At 39.0% G+C, this 14,718-nt stretch overlaps 1 long non-coding RNA gene across 1 annotated transcript in view; it reads left to right on the top strand.

Annotated features, from left to right (window-relative positions):
• Positions 1–14,718, top strand: part of LOC114549811 (uncharacterized) — a 76,941-nt gene that overhangs the window by 50,284 nt on the left and 11,939 nt on the right. Inside the window, exon 2 of the long non-coding RNA XR_003691580.1 lies at positions 12,393–12,515. This is a non-coding gene — a long non-coding RNA (uncharacterized LOC114549811). The remainder of the gene's footprint in view (positions 1–12,392; positions 12,516–14,718) is intronic.

Raw genomic sequence — 14,718 nt, 5'->3', positions numbered from 1 at the left:
GTTTGTCATAGCCATTGGTCATAGCAGGCACGGCGCCAGGATTCCAGTTTTGGATGGGCCAGACCAACTGTGGGTGGGCCTTAAATTAAAAACGTTATCAAATCCCTGTTTAACCTAATACAAATGACTGGCTAATATACTGTTATATTATATATATTATATGTGCTTACATAATAAAGATTGTAATAGCTTGATGCTCTTTAAATATGTTGTTGCATTGTAAAAAGTTTTGGTGCAAAGGACGGACCTATCCGCGATCGCTCTCCTTGGTTCTGCCCAAAAGAAGAGCGCTTTGGACTCTCCATTACGCACCATACCTGGCTGTGCTATAGCGCATCTCTCCTAACCTAAGGCCTATCGACTGTAAAAGTGGTCAGGAATCTAATATTTCCCCAAACATAGTTTAGTTCTGCTCGTATAACATGAGGCCGAATATTTCACAATTCTTTTCAACTGTTTTAAGTTTTCAACAATATACAGATCAACAACACTGCCCGACAGTTTCAATCAATACTCGACCACAGAACGTGTTCATTGACAACGTCATCTGTCATGTAAAACAAGACTCACGTTATTTCCTTACATTAGTGTGATGATTCATGTTATAAACATGTTTAACAAAAATAAATAAATCGCATTAATAGCCCTAAAGCATTATTGGCCATAACAAGAGAAAACCATGAGGGAACAACAACTTGACAACAGTAACAAGCTGTTATAGAAATAGAACTGCGACTGCAGCTTCTGTAGCGGGTTATGAATTGATTATTTTAATCCATATATCTCATATAACGACATAATACAATACAGGCAGAGTAGCCACATACCTTACTGTTATCCTCTGGCGGTCCTACACAATTAAACTCAGCAGAAGAAGTGACCGGATACTTTAGCACTGGCCTTTGTTGCGGGCTCATACACGGAAGACCGATCCACATCCACAGGGTTATATCCATAGGGGCTATATCATCCACTCGCGAGGCAAAGGCACTAGCACCGGCGCCGGCGCCGGCCGCGCTAGCCGCGTTAGCATCCTGCGGTGTCCGAGACAAAGATGTGCTCGGCGTTGTGGATCTCAGCTCTCCTTCATTTCCTGGTTGCAGCGATGACTCTGAGACCATTCGTACACGTTTAAGGTACCTAAACAACGACTGTTGCAACCTTGTCCTTTACTGGAAATGATTTTCACACTCTCAGATCACAGGGAGCTAACCTAGCCTAGCATACCGGCAAGCTACATCCGATCCGTCACCGATAACCTCACTGTCTGCTGAACTTGCGCAGAAACATAAAAATAGACATGACCAGTTTTTTAAAATTGTTTTTGAAAACTAAACATTTAGACAATTTTAGCACAAATTATGAGATTATTTGCCGATTTTTAATAATTCTTCACCAAATTATAATATATTAATTCATTAATGTTTTTTGAGGAAATGTTTTGGGTGGGCCTGTTGAAAAGTAACGCCGTGCCTGTGTCATAGTCTTTTATTTTCTCGTTAAAACAATCAAATTGACTCACAATATTTATTCACATGATAAAGGAGCTCTCAAATACCCCAAAAGTGACATTAACTCATTTTTGCCCAAACATGATGTTAAGGCGTTTTGCCTTTGTAGGGCAGTATAGTTGCTGAGATATTTCAGTCTGGACAAAAGTGGTGGACCAAGCAACAGTGTAGAGTTTGATTAAATCTATCAAAGTATATGTAACTTCATATCCCAATAATAGACAGTATATCACGATGCAGTATATTTATCGGAAAATAATTTTATTGTCTCATGGTAGACAACTTTGTCATCAGTCTGCACTAAAGGCCTCATAATGACTTGCCGAGTGTATATATGCCAAGCAGATCTGCATTCTGTCATGTATTTCTCTAGTATTCCTTGCAGATTTAGGCAGCACCCGAGAGTAGCCATTTCAATACATCGTACAGACCAACCAGATTCAAGTCTGGGTTTTTTGGCTGTGAAACCTTTTACATTCTTGTTCTAAAGACAACCATGGTTTGGTTTGTTGAATGCATATGCTGTGGTACACACAGTATCTTGTTTAAATTAAAATCTCCTCCACAATCGATTTCCCCTTATGAATGGGCCTGCATTTGTCTCAGTTAATTCTTCCCTCAATTGTCACAGGTCTCAGAGTCTGTGCCACTAAAAAAGCTCCCCACCTCAGCCTGATTCTTTCACCTGCATGCATCGCAGTAGGATGGTGTTAGATGAATGATGAGCCTTGCTGTGCTGGGGGTTCTGTCAGACATAACACTGACTGAAGGTCAATTTTTGGTTCATCAGACCACATATTTTGTGTCATGCTCTCAGAGCTTTAACATTGTTTCTTTTTTCAAACATTTGGCCTGCTGCTTTGGGTCCTCTGTCATTTTCCTGATCGAGGTCCTTCACACCCGATTACTCAACTTGATAACGCAGGCAGTTGTAAGAAGAGTGAAGATACTTACTATAGCTTTTCCAATTACTGATTGAATGTGTTGACCAACTTAATTGGGGACCATGTGTACTTTCTTTTGCTATGCTTGTGGCTTTGCTCTATGTATGGCAATGCCGGTTTGCTTGGTCAGTCGGTTGCTTGGCCCACCATTTTGTTCCAGACTGAAATATCTCAACAGCTAAAGAGAGAGAGAAAAGATTGCCTTGACGTTTTGCACAGACATTCATGGTCCCCAGATGGTGTATCAGACTGAGAAATAGAGTCTGCATTATTGATTTAATTACCTCAAAGGTGACGTTTTGAGTATCCTGCTTTTCTTCATACAAATAAATTAATACACGGACACCTTTTTAAATACCTAGGCCAGGTCATCTCACAGAGTGATACATTAGATTGCCATATATAGAATAAATAAATTAATGCATATATACAATACATTTTTAGATAGATATATCATACAAGTACACATTACTGCAAAAAGATGCTTGAAAGTATGTAGTAAAAATAGTAACTATGTCATTGCGTTTATAACCAACATACTATGTACTGCTTGTGCAAACTTCCCCAGTTGATGGACGTCAATAACTTTGTAAAATATCTCAACAACTATTGGATTGCTATGAAATTAGGTACAGACATTCACCTCCCCCTCAGGATGAATTGTAAAAACTTTGGTTAATCCCATACCTTTGGTATTGCGCCACCAACAGGTCAAGTTTAACACTACTAGTAGGCCTACATGCAAAACTAAGGACATTCTGCCTCAGCTATTCTTTGTGTTTAGTGCTACAATAGGTAGCAAATGTTAGCATGCTTATATGCTCAAATAAGATGGTAAACATGATAAACATAAAGATCAGCAGGTTAGCATTGTCACTGTGAGCATGTTAGCATTTAGCTACATAAGTTCACCCTCAAAGAGCTGCCAGCATAGCTGTGGACCTCTTAGTCTTCAAGCATGTTTGTTTTCATAGCTGTACTTGAGTTAAGTTTGAGAGACAAATAAAAAATTCTCAGTTTTCTTGGTTCATAAAAATGAACTCAAAACAGTCAAGTCACAAAAGATAGCCTAACGTGTATAATTATTCACTAGTAACAGAAACGTATGAGCATTAGTTTGGCAATTCTACTTTACACTTCCTCTGTTCGGTGTGTGGATAGCAGATATACTGTTATGTTTTTTAGTTCACTTACCTAAAAGAAAGCTGCTTAATGTGGGGTTGTGACCTTTTCCCCCCTGTAATGCTCTTTTTCTCCTCTACAGCAAACACAATAGGTAACGGACAGATAAATATTTATGGGATCAAGCTGTATCCGGACCTTCGCCAGAGTTCCCTATGAATTTTTCATCCACGGCAAAACTGCAAAATCACGTTGGAAGCTGGCATCTTTGTGTACCTAATGTTAGGAAGCGGAGTGGGCCGATGTCACAGTTACAGTATATCTCCAGTGATATTAATGCTGCAGGACTATGGCAGGAAATACATGTTGGAGGGTTGAATTACATACAGGGTTACATTGTAGAGTCACGTGGAGGGAAGGGGGTAAATGCTCTCTTGAACTGATGTCTCTGTGTGCTGGAGTGGTTACTGTAAGTGTGTATGTATGTGTACAGTTGTAATGCTTGGATTTGTGCACGTTTTATGCACTCCCCTCTTCATTGCTTCCCTTCCATTCCACCATTACGGGTCAAAGGTGACACCACAGGGTAAGAGGTCAGACAATCAGACAGATATCAGTGTGCAGGGAAACCCAATCTGTTGTTGTCTTAGAAAGCCAAGTGGCCAACAGAGGTCTTGGTCAGAGGTTACAACCGCACTTCACTTGTGGTTGCGTATTGTGTGTGTGTGTGTGTGTGTGTGTGTGTGTGTGTGTGTGTGTGTGTCCTGTTTACAAGGGGTCAGGCTCATTTGTAAGCTGTCAAACAGAGATGCTCAGACAGAGATCAAGAGCAGCTCACAGGGGCTAGTCCAGCTCTCCTGGGGAATTGGATTCGGTTTGATGTTCGGTACGACCAGGAGGGAATGATGGGGAGGGTGGCAGGGAGGGGAGAATGGGTGATGAGTAAAATAGTTGGGGTACAGAGAGAGAGAGAGAGAGAAAGAGAGGTTGCAAAGCTTTATAGATTGATGGAAACAGGGAGAGCAACGATTTGTGATGATGTAAGAAAACAGAAGCTTGACTAATGGCCACCCAAAAAAAATAATACCCCTAACTGAAAGGTAGGTGAGAAGAGAAGAGGGAAATGTTTTTCTGCAGCTAATACTCATCTGACTGTTAATGAATGCTCTTGTATGCAGATACAAGCCAACGTCTCATTATCTCCCAAGCTCTAAACTGAAACTAAACTGGCTGAAATGTGAAAAATCTGGGATAGTCAAAAGGTGAGCTACATGTAGATGGAGGCCATTATTACCATGGTTTGGGGTACTAGACAGATTCTTTAAAGTTTTTATAAATATTTATCAGTTACTTTTGAGATCCACATGAACCACTCTTCACATCGGCATGAATTAGATCCACCGCACAGCACTGATTTACTCACTTCTGTACAATCTTTGTTGGGAGTCGCACATGCGCAGTAAGTACTGCTAGCTTGTCAGTTGCAGACATAGACTGTTAATATTAAGTCTATGGTTGCAGAGCATGAGGGAGTGCCACGCTAGCAGCTAGGCGAACATTATAATGTGTGTTACAAAGTGACGCATGTTCGTCACCGAAGTAAATTCTGGACTACAACAGAGCAGTTTGGAGCAGTGTTTTCTCTGGAAGATGGTAAGTCCCTTTGGGATGGACTTTGGGCTTTTTTGCTTTGTAAACCTATAACGTGCACAAAAAGATATATCACACAAAGGAAAACAGGAAAAGCCAAAAAGCATAATATGAGCACTTTAAAGTTTCTGATAACTGTACTTAAACCTACATTGTGTAATTTTTTTTGTTGATTCTTAGCAAAAAAAAAAACTTTTGTTCTTTCACAAATATGTACTCATTCATGTATAATTTCTTCCACCAACTAATCAAAGTATTGTCGTAAGTGTAGAATCCGCCATTTAGAATAATTCAGAATACATATTGCGAGTTGCTCGAATGACGGCATCCATGTAGCACCTCCATCTTTAAAATACGTTAGCTAACAAAGAGGGACATACCTCCGCCTTTCGCCCTTTTACACTCAGTGGCACCGTGACGAATGCCAGGGGGAGATTACTCGCCAGGGAAGCGAAAAAGAGAATTAAAACGGCAACGCGACCGGCAGAGCAACAGAAACCAAAGTTAATATTGGAGTGGCTAGAACAGCTGCGTGTAAATGATGGAGATACTAAGAGCTAATTTCGGGTTCGGCCACCGTAGCAGTTAAAACGCGATCGGAATGGGAGGGACTAGAAAGTAATATTCAGTTGGTTGTCATATACAATTTCACCGCTAGACGGGAGAAATTCTCACACAATGTAGCTTTAAGTATCAAAAGTAATTTCTGATATTAAATGTACTTAATTATTAAAAATAAAAGTAAAGAAAACTGATTTTGAACTTTATTGTGGCTTCCTTAGAGTAAAGCATACTATTCAGGGTTTCCACACGTTTTTAAACATCAAAATCAAAGTCTGACATTAACAAAGAGAAAAACAGAAAACAGAATTTCCATTTTCTGTGAGGAAGAATCTTTTACTCCAACGTACGAAAACATTTCTTGCAAGTAACGAGTAACGAAGACACTTGGGGGAAATGTAGTGAAGTGAAAGTATACATTTTATTTAGGAAAAGTAGTGGAGTAAAAGTGAAAGTTTCCAAATATATTAATAATGAAGTAAAGTACAGTACGTGAAAATTCTACTTAAGTACAGTAACAAAGTATTTGTACTGTGGTACACTACATCACTGCCGATAGGCTAACAATACCAACAACGTCATTTTCACTTCACCTGTTCAACTGACTTTAGCAGTTTAGATAACACACTCGACTATCCTGCTGTTATTACAGACATCATGTGAACTAAACACAGACAGTTGCCTCATTCATCGGCTCACGGCAGCTGCGTCGCTGCAGAATGAATATAGGGGAACCACTGGAGTCGAGAACGCGCTCACTCGGCCAGAACTGCAGCACTGTGCCAGTCAGGTTTTAAAACGCACACCAACATCAGGTGATAACAGCAGAGGCAGGTTACAACGTTTTTACAAATACTCTGGTAGCGCTACCTCTACTGTTTTCCTATGTGATCACCACTTGGATTTTTATTACTGATGTGATATGATTACATTTATTATTTTTTACATCACAGAAATGAATTACGGGATGAGATAATATGAATTATAAGAAGAAAAACCTAGACATAGTGATAAGTATCATTAGTGTCCAAAATGGATACTAGATATTTGAGACCATACTGCTCATTTCTAATAAATTGTGTTCAATGTTTAGGTTTAGGATTGTTCTCTCCACACAAGGACACACTGTATAGTTCCAGTATTGGCACTTAATGAAACATTTTCTCATTATACTGTACTATGATCAAATATAAAAATAACACCCTGCAGTTAGTCATTTATAATACTTGTGGGTATGGCACTGCTGTCTTGGCATCACATCATAAGAACATATAGTCACGGCACAGAAACCCGTTTTGGAATTGAGGTCTTTATACGCCATATGGCTGATGTATGGAGAAGTTTCTTAGAACAATTTAATAAACAATACCTTCAACTAATCCATGAACAATTGCCAATAATTTATATGATTCAAGTTCTACCAGCAGCTTACTATATAGAACTGTCAAATGTCACATAGCAGGCAGATACAGGTGATATATTGTAAAAGGTTGCCATATCTTTTTTTTTTCAGTTGGCTGTGAGGGTGAGATCCCGGTCGTGATCATTTTGTAATTACACTTCGACACTTTTGAGCAGACATGGAGCAAGACGTATGGATTTCTGCAGGGAGGCGAAGTGAGGAGGGGTTGAGTCTATCTTTCTGTTTGTAATACCTCGTAACGTATCTCCATGTGTCTGCTCATCATCTCCTCTGTCAGCACCTCTCCCTCATCTCTCCTCCTCCCCCTCCTCTCCTCTCACTCCCTGATTTTCCTATCAAACTTTCTTCTCAACACTGTCTTGCTTTCTGTATCCATGTCCCCGTCCCTGTCTGAATCCCTTTCCATCTCATTCTCACCTCTCAAACTCTTACCCTCCACTATCCATCTCCTCATCCTCCCCCTATCCATCCTATTCCACTTCTGTTGGCATGACTGATTACTCAAACTGGCTCCCATTCTTCGCCACGTTGCCTGCAAAGTATCCCTTACAACCACAACTATGTCACCCCCGATACGCAGCCTCTGCGTGCATTGATTACCCCACATTGCACGGGGATAATCAGTGGGCGTGACCAGATTTTGAAACATGATGGGTCCGTGCTTGTGTTTAAATGAAGCTGATCTTGATGGTTTTTAATCAGAGGCGCAGAGGACGCTTAATCGAGCAGTATTTTGATGGATTCACGGAATGGGAAAGCCATTCATCAAGTCAATTACACATTAATCACGAGCTCACCCGCAGATTTGGGAGTGAGACACAAGGAGGGGCTCCACTTTTGTTCTTGGAATGAATAGCGAGCTGCATTATGTAAAACCCTCTTATGTCTTATCCATAACAATGAGTCCGTGAATTATTGTACAACTAAACGTGGCCTGTTGAAGGATGTTGATCAGCCAACCACTGGCATCTTTTACAAAGACGGATTCTTAAAGAGGCTCCGTTTGATCAATACTCTGTGAATCGTGATGTGAGAATAGTAGTCTACATCCAAAGACCATGTACAGTATTGTCATGATTAAACATGCATTGATTGCATTGTCTGTACATTAATGCAGAGCTCTGAATGACACATGAAATTGGATGTAAATTAAAGTCCATTCACTTCCAAGTGTAGACACCGTGTGATTGATATTAAAATATTGATTATCATATTCCCTCGCCTTTTGGAGTGCACTGTGTGGACCTTCCGTTTGCATAATTCCAGTGCCAGTTAGTACTGAGGTCACAACAGGTGAACTACTCCCACAAACTTCCCATCAATAATCCATTCAGACTGACACGCTCTCAAGGCTTGTCAGGAAACCAAGGATGAAATATGAATTGTGAAAGCTGTTGCAGAGAAACGATCGTGTGCGTATATGCAATGACGTTAGTTGGCTCCCTAACCCACAACACATTTTGGCAGCAACTGAGGTGATTAACTGAGGATCTGAAGAGAAAAAGAGGAAAACCTTAGTATGGAATTTCTGTGAAATATGTACATCTCTTTCTATAAGCTCAACATCCGCTAAGGAACTGACCGGAAAATCCACAGCTTGTTCATATTCATAAAGGAACACTTATGCAAAAGTTTTTTTTTTTTTTTTTTCCAACATGCTTAGATGCATAGACCACGTCTGCTACATTTTTGAAGCGGAGTCGGTATAAAAAAAAAAAAAAAAAAGATTTGATTCAGCTGTGTTCAGCTTTGCATTGATTTTATTCAGATGTAATGTGTTTTGATATAATTTTTTTTAGTATAAGTATTTATGAATGAAACTATTCAGGTTTAATAATATACTTATTACAAAAGTAGAGTCAATATTTCGTCATTTTTTATTTCAAGTTCTGATTTGGGAAATTGTCCCAGAAAAACATTAATGGTAGAAATACACTGGGTAACTTCCATACTTTTTTTTTTTTTTTTTTTTCACATTTTTAAAACAATGTGAAAGGGGTCGCTCGTATTAATGAACCTACAAAGCATCATCCCCCAAATCTGTGATGAGAAGTAAGGTGATCATAGGTCAATGTTGTGTTCACAACTTGTTTCTGCTGCCCTCGGTGATTTAAATGTTACCAGTTACTGCCTTCAATCAGGAGGAGTTTCAGTGTGCTTTTGAAGTGGCATTAGCAGCTCACCCCTGCTTAACTGTTTCTGCCGTTAACTTTACCGTCAGTGCCTTCTATAATCCAAATCAATATGGAGGTTTGTTTTGCCAAGGGAAATTTTATCAGTGTTTCATGTTTTGAATTTTACAGCAACAATGTGTGTCATAAGTCTGATTCTTTAATTTGGACTTTTTAAAAGGTAGCTTCACATTTTTTTCAAGTTTCTCTTAGCACAATATTCACATGTCCATTTATATACATTGAAACTGTTTTTGGTAGCTGTAATTGTTCCTCCTGAGATACCTCCCTTGTCCTCATTCTTTATTTTCAAAGTTCATTTGAAGCTAATATGAGGCTTCAGCAGCCTAAATTAAGCAAATACAGTGAATATCGTCCATATTTACACTCTTTCCCGTACAAAATGTCCTCTTTGTGTCTCCATATCCAGTGTTTCCATGATGAGCAGTTGTGGAAGGACTGTAACACAAAGAGGGAATTTTGTACCAACGTGTCTTTGGACTTTGGAGGATTCCAACTTGAATAATCTAACTCGCACTGCTAAAGCCTCATTAGTATCAACTGAATTATTTTTTGTCACTCGTGTTTTTAATGGTAATCACAGTAAGACGGGATCTCATCACAGACGGTATGGACAGAAGGACTAACTAAAATGACCAAAAACTGTTTCACTGTATGGGCATGTAAATATTGTGCTAGGATAGACTTGAAAAAATGTGAACCTATCCTTTAATCTAGTATCCGAGCATACTGGCTACACACTTTTGTAAATGCATGGTGTTTTTGCACTCATTCACTGATTCAGGTTGTGAGAGGGAGTTAGCATTGCGGCAGGTTGTGAGTTATTGCGTTATAAATTGCAATTAACTTGAACATTGGGTGCTCCTGAACAAGCTTGATCCACAGCAAGAGGGCAGAATAAATGAAGAATTAAAATAATGAGTAAAATGAAAACAAAGTCAATGACTCCTTAAGGGCACAGTACAGATGTAAACTGAATGTGCATTTTGCCGCCCATGTGGTTCATCAGGTTGCTTCAGGGGCGGTAAGACGATGCTTTTATTTATATTTTTTTTTACAGCCAGATTATGTAATGGTATAATGCTGAACAAAATTGCAGGCATATTCACCCCACTTGATTACAAACACCATGTACTTCTCTTTAAGAAACCAATGGTGCATATTATCATGCTGCGTGCATAGCTGTGTGCAGTGTAGCAGACCATTTGCTGTGCACCTTGAGCACACGTGAAAGCAAGATGGATCCAGGGTTTTAAAGGGATTTTTAAGAAGAGTCATATATATTTCAAATGTGTCCAAAATGCTGTTAAAAGGACTAACTCCGCTGCCGACATGTTGCGCAACATTTATCAGAACCATTTTTGCATCAAATGATTAGCACAGTGATGGAGCATTTTTTTTAATCATGGAAAACCAATTCATCATCCTTAGGCACTCTTAATTTAACATGAGTGCAGTCAATCATGGCAGTTACTTTTGGGGAAGTGGACATTGCTGCAAATTGTGTTTTAATAGCTGCCTGTTCACCTGCAGACTGACAGAACCTAATGTACTCAACTCTGATATTTCTGTTTGAAAGGTACATTGTGTGTGTTAATTTCCTGAGCGTGAGCACATATGGCAGTTTCTGATATCAGTCAAAAAAGAAGAGTGGTGCAATGCGTCAACACACATTGCAGCACTAAAGCTGCCACTGTATATTGTTATGAATTGTGAACCATAATCCATATGGACACTATTATTGATCCAATTTAGTTAATTATTTTCTTACAGTTATTGAATGCGGCAACAACTGTTAAACTCTTTTAAAGGCGAGTAAAGATGTGAAATATGGCAACACCTATATCAAAGAAGGTAAAGTGACTCATGACCCTCTGTTTTCATCACATCACATGATCAGAGGTCATGTGATATGCGAAAAATTCCAATGCATGTTTATTTTTCACATATCACATGAGCTGTGACCATGTGATGAAAACAGATAATGGTCATGGGTCACTGCAATAAAATACACCTGAGGAAGGCCAAATTGTGGGCCTAAACTTTGAGTGCACTATTAAAGTATTTTTCTGGAGCATTAAGCTGTTGTGCGGACTTTACCTTCTTTAAACATTCCCTTTTTTGTCCTGCACCAGCAACTACATGGATGTGCACAACATCGTCTTTTTTGAACGCCTGTATCAAGCAACGATACTGTCGACAACAGGGGTTAGTAGTCGGTTCACGTTTCCTTGGGCTTGTTTATCATATAATCATGAGATATAAATTATTGTTTTGAGTCGTTAAGCTGGAAATGTGTTCGAGATGTAATCCTTTTTCATCTTTGCACCTGATGTGTTGTGATTAATCTGATTAATCTGATATACTGATCATCAAGTAGCTTCAAATCTGCTTTATTATTACATCAAATTTAGGAATTGGGCACTTGCATCACCAGAATATCTAATCACAATGGCGTTTATTTTGGGCTTCTGCCGGGTCAAACCCAGTCCAAATGTAGCTGGGTGCTTTCACCCTTCCCTGGATTTTAAGCCATGAACAGTTGAGTGTTGTTGGCCAACAGATATTTCTCCCAGAACCACGTTCTCCTCTGGCAGTCACCAAGACCATATTTCTCCTGTCAGTTCACGTCCAGACCTGTAGTAAGCCAGCTGGCCTTTCTCAATCACTGTCCCCAGCCAGAAAGCCATAGGGCTCTCTATCCGCTGAACAATTTCAGCCAGGAAAAGTCACACTTATCTCTCTGTGCCAAAACCGCAACGAGCCATATGCACATTAAGTTCTCGATGCATGGCAGAGCTACAAAAGATTGCATGAAACGAAAAGACATTTTGAGTTTTGATATCAAGTGAAACTCAACTCAAGCTTCAGCCATGAAAATTTATTGGCTAACAATGAAAGTGCTAATGGCTTAGTTCAGTGCACCTGCAGCCCCACTTGGGAAGGTTTATCTGTCTTTGCATTCACTCTGCTTCACTTTCTCATATAGATTTTTGACTGCAAATCCTCATTGATGTGTCTATCCACACAGCCTCTGAAGCAAGATAACCTCAGCAAAGTTGGATGACATGAGTGAGATAACTTGGCCCAAACATCACAGAGAAACTCACAGGTATCATATCCAAGCCCACTTCTATGTTTGTGCACCAGATGACAAATTACTTCCCAGTCACGACGGGCTATATGTTTTCAGTAAGGAATGCAATGTATTCTGCTTTGGCCAACAAAAGACTTATGAAAATCTGCAGAAAAAGGGCATCATGATTTGATGACAGGTCGCTGAAACATGGCGAATTATATAAGCAAAGGTTTATATTTAAAAAAATGTTTTACTCCTGCAACTGAACAACTACTTTGGTTATTTTATTTTGGAAAGGTTTTAATATTTCCTTACAAAAAAACCCATCTTCCTGTACATTTTGTATACTTCTCAGTTGTTTAGACTATATAATCTATTTATTTTGGCGCATAATATTCTTGTGTCAGATAACCAGCCAACAGAGTGCTGAGCAACATCAGGGATGCTGGGTCCAGCGACCTGACTTTGAATAATGGTCCTCTCAAGCTCTAGGGATCTATCTGACCAGCCACATGAGACACTCTAGTTTGCTCAGTCACTGAGCTGAAGCCAGAAGAAAAAAATATCTTTCTGCAGCCAACACTCGCCAAAACACTCGGACAAGGCGTCTCTATTATAGTCCTGCGTCTTTGGGACTTGTGTCTGGACTGTTATGTCAGTTATTATTATTATAACTGTGCATTTAGTGAGTTTAAAATGTAAAGACCAAAAGTAAAAATGAATTCACCAATATCACAAATCCTTATTCACATGCAAATAGAGTCTCCAAATGTAAATTCTACTTTGCAGTATTAGACCCTTTTAAGGGGGGGCTCAAGCCCCCATACTTTTCATCTCAGCCCCCTAAAAAATATTAAAGAAAATATTTAAATCAATTTTAGTGCTTCAAGTTAGAGTTGGCAAACTTGTCTGTTATTAACAGAGGACAAACAATTACAGGTTCAAAGGGCTTGGAACAGGTTTAATATCCTGTGTCGCCAATGCTACCCACCTGTAACCCAGTCAAGGAAAGGGTTAACAGAAACGTAGTGTTGGCCAATCGGAGGTGGTTGTGTCAGACTCTCGCCTTTGGCTGAGTCTCTATCTAATCTATCTAGTCAGAGGGAGAGCAGGAGTGCAGTTGTGAAGTTTAATGTTGGTAGTCCCCAGAGTAGAAGTTGGTAAATTAATGGTGCTGATTAGAACCCAAATTGAAACGTAAGCAACTCAAATTGCTGAATGTTAGAACATTGTGTCAAACTGGTCGTTATTACTGTGACTTATAAAGTGTCAGGTTTAGTTCCATCATAGTGTTAATAGTGTCAAAAAAAGTTAGCTGACGTTGTTCCGTAGCTAGCTCAGAGATTATCGGCTAATGAAATTACTGATTTAGCAGGGGGTTAACACTTTTGCAAGGCACTGTATCCGTGTCACATTCTCATTAGGGGCTGAGCCCCCCTGAAGGTCTGATCCTAGAATCGCCCCTGATTGTAAATGAAAACATTAATCATATACTTTTATTTTACTGGTTTAAGTTTCACATCCTATAAAATTCAGTTTTAAGGGAGGTTTTCAAATATGTAATCTGCAGTGCCTCAGAATAACAATGGCTTCAATGGTGTTCAGTTAAACTGAATTAGTTAAATTCAAATGAATTTGAAGGAAAGTCCTCACAGGCAGTCACAACAAAGCACAATGATTGGCAGACAATACCAGCTCCTCTAACTAAACCGTAGTAAACCTGCTGAGAGGTGTTTCAGTCAGTGTGTCACTTTAGATAACCCAAACTGGCCTGATTACAAAGTAAATCTTACATGAAAACAAAATGAAGAACAAAACAATTCCAGTTATGATGCATTGAGAGGAGTCTGCCCACAATTGACTATTTCAAGTTACAATACTTAACGTTTAATTATTTAGATAAATTAACTATTTCTTTATTTTAGTTTTATTTTAATAATTTTTCAAGCAATTTTGCCAAAACATTTGCTGTCCAATGTGAGGATTTGAGGAATTTCTTGATAACAAGAAATTACCTTGTGCTCAGGGAAATTCTGACATTTAATATACAAAATGATTAATGAATAAATCAAGAAAATAGCAATTTTATATTCAACTTAATTTGATTGTCATTGACACAATGTGCAAGCACATATATGTAACGAAATGTAGGTCATAGTCTCCATACTCCAAAAAACAGTGCACATACACAGTAGATTAAAAGACACATTATTAACATTATCAACATTATTTACAA

This window comes from Perca flavescens, chromosome 23 (genome assembly GCF_004354835.1).
Source record: "Perca flavescens isolate YP-PL-M2 chromosome 23, PFLA_1.0, whole genome shotgun sequence".
Lineage (NCBI taxonomy): Eukaryota > Metazoa > Chordata > Actinopteri > Perciformes > Percidae > Perca > Perca flavescens.
The sequence above is the reverse complement of the archived record's forward strand: the minus strand, read 5'-3'. Positions and strand labels throughout refer to the sequence as shown.